We start from the raw sequence: 12,615 nt of genomic DNA on the forward strand, positions 1-12,615 counted from the left end.
ATTAAGTATAGGTTAAAATCCAATTGGATCATTATTCAAATGGAGATAAAATCTGCTGTAGGGTATGTTAAGTAAAGCAAGTCACACCCATCAAGATGTCCTCTCTCTTGATTGCCGTATGGTTGTAGCCATTCTTGACAGGTGTAAGAAGAAAATTTAAGACTTTCTGAAGTTAACAAGAACGCACCTGTCTCCAAAACCTGGATCATATGCCCCATATTTTCTGCATTTAACTTTTTTCACTTCATCTTGGAGATCTTTTCACGTCAGGACACAGATATCCCCTATTCCTTTTCACTTCTTCATAGTACCCCATAATTTATTTACCCATTCCCCCATTGGTGAACATTTATTATTTAAGGTTACCTATAGGGACTTCCCTGGTGGCACAGTGGTTAAGAATCCGCCTGCCAATGCAGGGAACACAGGTTCTATCCCTGGTCCGGGAAGATCCCACATGCCACGGAGCAACTAAGCCTGTGCACCACAACTACTGAGCCTGCGCTCTAGAGCCCACGAGCCACAACTACTGAGCCTGCGTGCCACAACTACAGAATCCCGCATGCCTAGAGGCCGTGCTCAGCAACAAGAGAATCCACCGCAATGAGAAGCCCACGCACCGCAACAAAGAGTAGCCCCTGCTTGCTGCAACTAGAGAAAGCCAGCGCAGCAATGCAGACCCAACGCAGCCAAAAATAAATAAATAAAAACAAATAAATTTATAAAAAATAAAAAATAAATAAAGTTACCTATGGACACAGTGATTCAGTGACTCTTCTTGTACATGTTTTTTGTGTAGATATGTGAGTATTTCTAGAATAGACACTGTGAAAGAGTTCTTAGCTACAGACAAGAATCCATTCTGGCTAGTTTAAGGGAAAGAAATTTATTAAAATAGACGTTAGTTCACAGAATCATTAGGAAGGCTGGAGAAAGGCTCCAGCTTAAGTTTGAAGGACCAATGCCCAGGACTTCACTGTCAGATGGGCTTAGGTTTTTGCTTCTGGCACTGGCCTCAGAACTACAGGGCAAACCAGCTTGGTGATGAACAGCGGCTGCCATCTTTGCCACTACTCTTGTTGCAGGATAGAGACCCCATGCAGATTCAGTTTTCTTACATTGCTCAATTCTCAGTTGAAATCTTAAGTGGGTGTGTCTAACTGGTCACATGCCTGTACCCTAGCTGGCTACAAGGGAGGTCAGCGTTAAAAGCAGAAATCTATCAGGAAGGCAGGCCTGACAATGTGGAAACTGATCAAAGTGTTGGGAGGCTATTTCAAAGATGTTGTTAGGCTCACGTGACAAATGTCCACTGCAGGTAGCAGGAAGTGGAATTGTTTGCTTGAAGGATATATGCACTTTAAATTCTGGCACACCAAAAGTCTGCCAAGCTGACTTCAAGGAAATGTAGACCAATTCATATTTCCACCTACAGTGTACGATAATTCCTTTTTCCCTAATCTTCTCCGGCAGTGGATAATATTGTTTCTTCAAAACTTGTGACAATTTTTGACAACCTGATGGTGAAAAAAAATCCTACTTTATTTGAATCTGTTTTTCTCAAAATTGTTTACATTAACATTTTTAAAAATAATTTTTTGATGACTAATAAGAACCTGCTGTATAAAAAATTAAATAAAATAAAATTCAATAAAAGTAATTTTTATGTGTTTTGAACAGCTCTATTTCAGTCTATTTATTTATTTATTTATTTATTTATTTATTTATTTATTTATTTATTTATTTATTTATTTATTTCTGGCTGTGTTGGTTCTTTGTTGCTATGCGCGGGCTTTCTCTAGCTGCAGCGAGCGGGGGCTACTCTTCATTGCAGTGCACAGTCTTCTCATTGTGGTGGCTTCTCTTGTTGCAGAGCATGGCCTCTAGGCACGCAGGCTTCGGTAGTGGTGTCACTAGGGCTCAGTAGTTGTGGCTTGTGGGCTCTAGAGCGCAGGCTCAGTAGTTGTGGTGCACGGACTTAGTTGCTCCACGGCATGTGGGATCTTCCCAGACCAAGGATCAAACCCATGTCCCTTGCATTGGCAGGTGGATTCTTAACCAATGCGCCACCAGGGAAGTCCCTAGGTTAACAATTTTTCTCTTTATTAATCATTTGTTCTTCTTCTGAGTCATAGTTACTTATATCTCCTACTATTTTTTTGTATTAAGTTGTCTTTTTGTTTGCCTATTAATGTTTTCTCTATATATTCTGGGTATTGATTTTGAGTGTACGTTACATATATTGAGCTATACAGTAGGAGTTTGTTGTTTATCTATTTTATATATAGTATTGAATAGTTTGTATGTGCTAAACCCAAACTCCTAATTTATCCCTCCTCCACCTCCTTTCCCCTTTGGTAAACATAACGTTGTTTTCCATGTCTCTGAGTCTGTTTCTGCTTTGTAAATAAGTTCATTTTTTATCACATTTTAGATTCCACATATAAGTGATATTGTATGGTATTTGTCTTTCTCTTTCTGACTTAACTTCATTTAACATGATAACCTCTAGGTTCATCCATGTTGCTGCAAATGGCATTATTTCATTCTTTTTTGTGGCTGAGTAATATTCCATCGTATATATATACCACATCTTCTATATCCATTCATCTGTCAGTGGATGTTTAAGTTTCTTCCATGTCTTAACTGTTGTAAATAGTGCTACTATGAACGTTGGGGTGCATGTATCTTTTCAAATTATAGTTTTCTCCAGATATATGCCCAGGGGTGGAGTTGCTGGATCATATGGCAACTGTATTTTTAGCTTTTTAAGGAACCTACACACCGTTTTCCCTAGTGGCTGCACCAACTTACATTCCCACCAACAGTGTAGGAGGGTTCCCTTTTCTCTACACCCTGTCCAGCATTTGTTATTTGTAAACATTTTAATGATGGCCATTCTGACCAGTGTGTGGTGATATCTCATTGTACCTTTGCTTTGCATTTCTCTAATAATTAGCAATGTTGAGCATCTTTTCATATACCTATTGGCCATCTGTATGTCTACTTTTGGAGACATGCCCATTTTTTGATTGGGTTGTTTGTTCTTTTGTTATTGAATTGTATGAGCTGTTTGTATATTTTGGAAATTAATTCCGTGTTGGTCGCATCATTTGCAAATATTTTCTCCCAGTCCCTAGGTTGTCTTTTCATTTTGTTTATGGTTTCCTTTGCTGTGCAAAAGCTTATAAGTTTGAGAGTCAAAAGAGGATCTTCTCCAGACTCCCACTGTCCATGGCTCCTCCTCCTGTTCCTGTGGGTGTGATTCCTGGGACTCAGGCTAGAGGTGAATCTGCAGCCAGTGGCCAATGATTTAATCAATCATGAAAAAGGACCTGGTTCAAAGAGCTTCCAGGTTGGGGAACCAGAATGCTTCCGCATGCCATTATCCATTATGCAGGTCCCCAAACTCTATGAGGACAGGAGCTCCTTTGTTCAGGACCCCAGTTTATGTGTCTCTTCATCTGGCTATTGATCCGGCTAAGTGTTGAGCTTCACAGAGAAGAGCACCCACTTTTCCTGCCAAAGACCCACTGTATCAAGATTGGAGGCAAGGAGAACTAGCACAACCTGTCTATCTTTGTGGGTTCCTGACCGACCTCGTGGACTGCTGCTCACCTTTGAAAACTGCTGTCAGGCAGGGAGTCTCCTCCATTCTGCCTTATTGTAATTGACCAAAAATCTATTTCATGCAAGCCATCTAAAGACCAGAATCAAATGGTTCCTGGACCAGTATTTGTATCCAGAGTTCAATTCGAATGGCACTGCTTTAGTTCTTAATTTCCATCACAGCTCTGCATAATAGGCTTTCTCAGATTTCATGATTCCTGGGAGAGCTGTGAAAAAAAGAGAACCTGCTCCTCTTGGCTGTGACGATTTCTCATACTTTTCTCATTTTTGATGACGTTGACAATGCTGAGGAGTACTGCCCTGTTCTAAAGCCCCAGAGCCTTCTGCTTCAGTTGGCAGAAAGGGAAAGAGACAGTGGATGAGCCACTTCAGATTCATAAAAACCCCAGCTTAGAGGAGCTGTCATCCTTTTTTATTTCTGGTATGGAGTGATGGAGATCTCCTCTAGCATGCAGTGCTAAGGCAACATTTCCAATTTGAATATTCCATTGATCAGGCTGCTGCAGGTGGCCTGGCTTTAGGAAGACCAGCTGGGTGGCTGACAGAGTCTTGGTGCTCCAGCCGGGTGTCAGGCCTGAACCTCTGAGGTGGGAGCGCTGAGTTCAGGACATTGGTCCACCAGAGACCTCCGGGCCTCATGTTATATCAAATGGCAAAAGCTCTCTCAGAGATCTCCATCTCAATGCTAAGACCCAGCTCCACTCAACAACCAGCAAGCTACAGTGCTGGAAACCCTATGCCAAACAACTAGCAAGACAAGAACACAAACCCACTGATTAGCAGAGAGGCTGCCTAAAATCATAATAAGTTCACAGAGACCCCAAACCACATCACCAGATGCATTCCTGCCCACCAGAAAGACAAGATCCAGTCTCATCCACCAGAACACAGGCACCAGTCCCCTCCACCAGGAAGCCTACACAACCTACTGAACCAAACTTACCCACTGGGGGCAGACACCAAAAACAATGGGAACTATGAACCAGCAGCCTGCAGAAAGGAGACCCCAAACACAGTAAGTTAAGCAAAATGAGAAGACAGAGAAATACACAGCAGATGAAGGAGCAAGGTAAAAACCCACCAGACCAAACAAATGAAGAGGAAATAGGCAGTCTACCTGAAAAAGAATTCAGAGTAATGATAGTAAAGATGATCCAAAATCTGGGAAATAGAATGGGGAAAATACAAGAAATATTTCACAAGGACCTAGAAGAACTAAAGAGTAAACAAACAATGATGAACAACATAATAAATGAAATTAAAAATACTCTAGAAGGAATCAATAGCAGAATAACTGAGGCAGAAGAACGGATAAGTGACCTGGAAGATAAAATAGTGGAAATAACTACTGCCAAGCAGAATAAAGAAAAAAGATGAAAAGAATTGAGGACAGTCTCAGAGACTTCTGGGTTAAATTTAAATTCACCAACATTCAAATTACAGGGGTCCCAGAAGAAGAAGTGAAAAAGAAAGGGACTGAGAAAATATTTGAAGAGATTATAGTTGAAAACTTCCCTAATATGGGGAAAGAGATAGTCAATCAAGCCCAGGAAGCACAGAGAGTCCCATACAGGATAAATCCAAGGAGAAACACGCCAAGCCACATATTAATCAAACTATCAAAAATGAAAAACAATGAAAAAATATTGAAAGCAGCAAGAGAAAAGCAACAAATAACATAAAGGGAATCCCCATAAGGTTAACAGCTGATGTTTCAGCAGAAACTGCAACCCAGAAGGGAGTGGCAGGACATATGTAAAGTGATAAAAGAGAAAAACCTACAACCAAGATTACTCTACCCAGCAAGGATCCCATTCAGATTCGACGGAGAAATCAAAACCTTTACAGACAATCAAAAGCTAAGAGAATTCAGCACCACCAAACCAGCTTTACAACAAAACCTAAAGGAACTTCTCTAGGTAGGAGACAAGAAAAGGAAAAGACCTACAATAACAAACCCAAAACAATTAAGAAAATGGTAATAAGAACACACATATCGATAACTACCTTAAATATAAATGGATTAAATGCTCCAACCAAAAGACATAGACTGGCTGAATGGATACAAAAACAAGACTTGTATTTATGCTGTCTACAAGAGACCCACTACAGACCTAGGGACACATAAAGGCTGAAAGTGAGGGGATGGAAAAAGTTATTCCATGCAAATGGAAATCAAAAGAAAGCTGGTGTAGCAATTCTCATATCAGACAAGATAGACTTTAAAATAAAGACTATTAAAAGAGATGAAGGAAGACACTACATAATGATCAAGGGATCAATCCAAGAAGAAGATATAACATTTTAAATATTTATGTACCCTACATAGGAGCACCTCAATACTTAAGGCAAATGCTAACAGCCATAAAAAGGGAAATCGATAGTAACACAGTCATGGTAAGGGACTTTTAACACCCCACTTTCACCAATGGGCCAATCATCCAAAATGAAAATAAATAAGGAAACACAAGCTTTAAATGATACATTAAACAAGATGGACTTAATTGATATTTATAGGACATTCCATCCAAAAACAACAGAATACACTTTCTTCCCAAGTGCTCATGGAACATTCTCCAGGATAGATCATATCTTGGGTCACAAATCAAGCCTTGGTAAATTTAAGAAAATTGAAATTGTATCAAGTATCTTTTCAGACCACAATGCTATGAGAGTAGATATCAATTACAGGAAAAAATCTGTAAAAAATACAAACACATGGAGACTAAACCATACACTACTAAATAACCAAGAGATCACTGAAGAAATCAAAGAGGAAATCACAAAATACCTAGAAAAAAATGACAATGAAAGCACGACGACCCAAAACCTATGGGAGGCAGCAAAAGCAGTTCTAAGAGGGAAGTTTAGAGCAATACAATCCTACCTCAAGAAAAAATAAACATCTAAAATAAACAACCTAACCTTACACCTAAAGCAATTAGGAAGAAGAACAAAAAACCCCCAAAGTTAGCAGAAAGAAAGAAAGAAAGAAAGATCAGATCAACAATAAATGAAAAAGAAATGAAGGAAACCATAGTTAAGATCAATAAAACTAAAAGCTGGTTCTTTAAGAAGATAAACAACATTGATAAACCTTTAGCCAGACTCATCAAAAAAAAAAGGGAGAAGCCTGAAATGAATAGAATTAGAAATGAAAAAGGAGAAGTAAAAACAGACAATGCAGAAATTCTAGGGATCATAAGCGATTACTACAAGCAACTATATACCAAAAAAATGGACAACCTGGAAGAAATGAACAAATTCTTAGAAAAGCACAACCTCCTGAGACTGAACCAGGAAGAAATAGAAAATATAAACAGACCAATCACAAGCACTGAAATTGAAACTGTGATTAAAACTCTTCCAACAAACAAAAACCCAGGACCAGATGGCTTCACAGGTGAATTCTATCACACATATAGAGAAGAGCTAACACCTATCCTTCTCAAACTCTTCCAAAATATAGCAGAGGGAGGAACACTACCAAACTCATTCTATGAGGCCACCATCACCCTGATACCAAAACAAGACAAACATGTCACAAATAAAGAAAACTACAGACCAATGTTACTGATCGACATAGATGCAAAAATCCTCAACAAAGTACTAGCAAACAGAATCCAACAGTACATTAGAAGGGTCATACACCATGATCAAGTGGGTTTTATCCCAGGAATGCAAGGATTCTTCAATATATGCAAATCAATCAATGTGATACACCATATTAACAAACTGAAGGAGAAAAACCATATGATCATCTCAATAGATGCAGAAAAAGCTTTCAACAAAATTCAACACCCATTTATGATAAAAACTCTCCAGAAAGTAGGCATAGAAAGAACTTACCTCAACATAATAAAGGCCGTATATGACAAACCCACAGCCAACATCGTTCTCACTGGTGAAAAACTGAAAACATTTCCACTCAGATCATGAACAAGACAAGGTTGCACACTCTCACCACTATTATTAACATGGTTTTGGAAGTTTTAGCCACAGCAATCAGAGAAGAAAAAGAAATAAAAGGAATCCAAATTGGAAAAGAAGCAGTAAAACTGTCCATGTCTGCAGATGACATGACACTATACACAGTGAATCCCAAAGGTGCTACCAGAAAAGTACTAGAGCTAATCATTGAATTTGGTAAAGTAGCAGGATATAAAATTAATGCAAAGAAATCTCTTGCATTCCTATACACCACTGATGAAAAATCTGAAACAGAAATTAAGGAAACACTCCCATTTACCATTGCAGCAAAAAGAATAAAATACCTAGGAATAAACCTACCTAAGGAGACAAAAGACCTGTATACAGAAAACTGTAAGACACTGATGAAAGAAATTAAAGATGATACAAACAGATGGAGAGATATACCATGTTCTTGGATTGGAAGAATCAACATTGTGAAAATGACTGTACTACCCAAAGCAATCTACAGATTCAATGCAATCCCTATCAAACTACCAATGGCATTTTTCACAGAACTAGAAAAAAAATTTCACAATTTGTATGGAAACACAAAAGACCCCGAATAACCAAAGTAATCTTGAGAAAGAAAAACAGAGCTGGAGGAATCAGGTTCCCTGACTTCAGACTATACTACAAAGCTACAGTAATCAAGACAGTATGGTACTGGCACAGAAACAGAAATATAGATCAATGGAAGAGGATAGAAAGCCCAGAGATAAACCCGCAAACATATGGTCACCTTATCTTTGATAAAGGAAGCAAGAATATACAGTGGAGAAAAGAAAGCCTCTTCAATAAATGGTGATGGGAAAACTGGACAGCTACATGTAAAAGAATGAAATTAGAACACTTCCTAACACCATACAAAAAAATAAACTCAAAATGGATTAAAGACCTAAATGTAAGGCCAGACACTGTAAAACTCTTAAGAGGAAAACATAGGCAGAACACTCTATGACATACATCACAGCAAGATCCTTTTGACTCACCTCCTAGAGAAATGGAAATAAAACCAAAAATAAACAAATGGGACCGAATGAAACTTAAAAGCTTTTGCACAGCAAAGGAAATCATAAACAAGACGAAAAGACAACCCTCAGAATGGGAGAAAATATTTACAAATGAAGCAACTGACAAAGGATTAATCTCCAAAATATACAGGCAGCTCATGCAGCTCAATATCAAAAAGCAAACAACCCAATCCAAAAATGGGTAGAAGATCTAAATAGACAGGACTCCAAAGAAGATATACAGATTGACAACAAACACATGAAAGGATTCTCAACATCACTAATCATTAGAGAAGTGCAAATCAAAACTACAATGAGGTATCCCCTCACATGAGTCAGAATGGCCATCATCAAAAAATCTACAGGGCTTCCCTGGTGGTGCAGTGGTTGAGAATCTGCCTACCAATGCAGGGGACACGAGTTCAAGCCCTGGTCTGGGAAGATCCCACATGCCGCAGAGCTACTAGGCCCGTGAGCCACAACTACTGAGCCTGCACGTCTGGAGCCTGTGCTCCGCAACAAGAGAGGCCGCGATAGTGAGAGGCCCGCGCACCATGATGAAGAGTGGCCCCCGATTGCCGCAACTAGAGAAAGCCCTCACACAGAAACGAAGACCCAACACAGCCAAAAAAATAAAAATAAATAAATAAATTTTTTAAAAAATAGTTGCTAAAAAACCAAAAAACTACGAAAACTAAATGCTGGAGAGGGTGTGGAGAAAAGGGAACCCTCTTGCACTGTTGCTGGGAATGTAAATTGATACAGCCACTATGGAGAACAGTATGTAGGTTCCTTAAAAAACTAAAAATAGAACTACCATACGACCCAGTAATCCCACTACTGGGTATATACCCTGAGAAAACCATAATTCAAAAAGAGTCATGTACCACAACGTTCATTGCAGCTCTATTTACAATAGCCAGGACATGGAAGTAACCTAGGTGTCCATCGAAAGAGGAATGGATAAAGAAGATGTGGCACATATATACAATGGAATATTACTCAGCCATAAAAAGAACGAAATTGAGTTATTTGTACTGAGGTGGATGGACCTAGAGAGTGTTATACAGAGTGAAGTAAGTCAGAAAGAGAAAAACAAATACCATATGCTAACACATATACATGGAATCTAAAAAAAGAGAAAAAAATGGTTCTAGAGAATCTAGGGGCAGTACAGGAATAAAGATGCAGACATAGAGAATGGACTTGAGGACATGGAGGGGGGAAGGGTAAGCTGGGATAAAGTGAGAGAGTGGCATGGACATATATACACTACCAAATGTAAAATAGATAGCTAGTGGGAAGCAGCCACATAGCACAGGGAGATCAGCTCAGTGCTTTGTGACCACCTAGAGGGGTGGGATAGGGAGGGTGGGAGGGAGACTCAAGAGGGAGGGGATCTGGGGATATATGTATATGTATAGCTGATTCACTTTGTTATAAAGCAGAAACTAACACACCATTGTAAAGCAATTATACTCCAATAAAGATGTTTTAAAAAATAAAAATAAAATAAAATAGATAGTTATTGGGAAGCAGCCACATAGCACAGGGAGATCAACTCGGTGCTTTTTTTCCATGTAGGGGGGTCGGATAGGGTGGGTGGGAGGAGACACAATAGGGAGGAGATATGGGGATATATGTATATGTATAGCTGATTCACTTTGTTATACAGCAGAAACTAACACACCATTGTAAAGCAATTATACTCCAATAAAGATGTTTTAAAAAATAAAAATAAAATAAAATAGATAGCTATTGGGAAGCAGCCACATAGCACAGGGAGATCAACTCGGTGCTTTTTTTCCACGTAGGGGGGTCGGATAGGGTGGGTGGGAGGAGACACAATAGGGAGGAGATATGGGGATATATGTATATGTATAGCTGATTCACTTTGTTATACAGCAGAAACTAACACACCATTGTAAAGCAATTATACTCCAATAAAGATGTTAAAAAAAAAGCTTATAAGTTTGATTAGGTCCCATTTGTTTATTTTTGCTTTTATTTCTATTGCTGTGGGAGACTGACTTAAGAAAACATTACTACAATTTATGTCAGAGAATGTTTTCCTATGTTTTCTTCTAGGAGTTTTATGATGTCATGTCTTATATTTAAGTCTTTTAGTCATTTTGACTTTATTTTGTGTATGTTTTGAGGGAGTGTTCAAACATCATTGATTTATATGCAGCTGTTCAGCTTTTCCCAACTTGCTGAAGAGACTCTTCTCCATTGTACATTCTTGCCTCCTTTGTTGAAGTTTAATTAATCATAGGTGTGTTGGGCTCTCTCTCTGGTCCATTGATCCATATGTCTGTTTTTTGTGCTAATTCCACGGAGTTTTGAATTCTGTAGCTTTGTAGTATTGTCTGAAGTCTAGAAGGGTTATGCCTCCAGGTTTGTTCTTTTCCTCAGGATTTCTTTGGCAATTCTGGGTCTTTTATGCTTCCATATATATAGGATTACTTGTTCTAATTCTGTGGAAAATGTCATGGGTAATTTGATAGGGATCGCATTAAATCTGTAGATTGCTTTGGGTAGCAGGGCCATTTTAACAATATGAATTCTTCCAGTCCAAGAGCATGTGATATCTTTCCATTTCTTTGTGTCATTTTCAGTTTCCTTTATCAATGTTTTATAATTCTCAGAAAATAGGTCTTTCACTTCCTTGGTCAGGTTTATTCCTAAATTTTTTTTTTGATGCAATTTTAAAAGGGATTTCTTTTTTTACTTTCCCTTTCTGATATCTCATTGTTAGTGTAAAGAAATACAACGAGTTTCTGCATGTTAATCTTGTATCCTGTTATCTTGCTGAATTCGTTTATTAGTTCTAGTTGTTTCTGTGTGGAGTCTAGGATTTTCTATATATAGTGTCATGTCATCCACATATAGTGACAATTTTACCTTCTCTCTTCCAATTTGGACACATTTTATTTCTTTTTCTTGTCTGATTACTGTGATTAGGACTACCAATACTATGTTGAATAGAAATGGTGAGAGTGGGCATCTTTATCTTGTTCCAGATTTTAGCAGGAAGGCTTTCAGCTTTTCACCATTGAGTATTATGTTGGCTGTGGGTTTGTCATAAATAAGCTTTTATTAGGTTGAGATATGTTCTCTCTATACCCACTTTGGTAAGAATTTTTATCATGAATGGATGCTGAATTTTATCAAATGCTTTAGAAAATTTAAAATTACATATGTGATATTTGATTTTTATGGAACCAAGTTAGTCTAAATAATTCTCTAATATTGTGTATGTTTGTGTGTGTGTGTGTGTGTGTGTGTGTGTGTGTGTGTGTGGAGAGAGATTTGTGCCTTCAAATTGTAAGCCCTTTGAGGATAAGAACTACATCATATAAAGAAGTTTTTATATGCCTGCTGTACTCAGTAGAATCCACAGCAGTTAGTAAATTCATATTTACCGAATTACTGAAGGCATTCTGGCTCATCCTGGCATTTCATGCCAGACAAGTGGCAGTGGCTGTGCCTGGGGCCCCTCAAGAACATGGGGGGCGGGGGGGAGGAACAGGTCTGAGGGGGAGTCTCGCCGTGGAGCAGCCAGGCCATGAAGGACCTCCGTGGGCTCCTGTGGTCAAGCTGAGTTTGCCTCATGAAACTCTTTCCAGGTACTTGGTGTCCACAGACTCTGGAGCTGTCTGCCAGCTCTGCTAATCATTCACCACCTTTCGCTTCCTTCTTGGCTACTTGTGGGCAGTGAGTGTCTGGTTTGGGATGGGTGATTCCTATCTTCAAAGTCTTGGTCAGGATGTTCACGTTTTAATGAACAACATGCAGCCCTGGTGCCTGGCCAAGGTGGGGCCTGAGCAACCCAGACGGGACCTTAAGTTGGGCTCCTTGTCCTCATACATGCCACTTTCAACCTCACATTGCTGTGGGGTCAGTGCTGCTGTTCTCTCTCCTCTTCTGACCACTGACTCACAGCTGCCAGGAACAACTGGGCAGAGGAGGGTTGGAGCTAGAGGAAGCTCTGTTGCCCCCA

This window comes from Balaenoptera musculus, chromosome 1, assembly GCF_009873245.2.
Source record: "Balaenoptera musculus isolate JJ_BM4_2016_0621 chromosome 1, mBalMus1.pri.v3, whole genome shotgun sequence".
Lineage (NCBI taxonomy): Eukaryota > Metazoa > Chordata > Mammalia > Artiodactyla > Balaenopteridae > Balaenoptera > Balaenoptera musculus.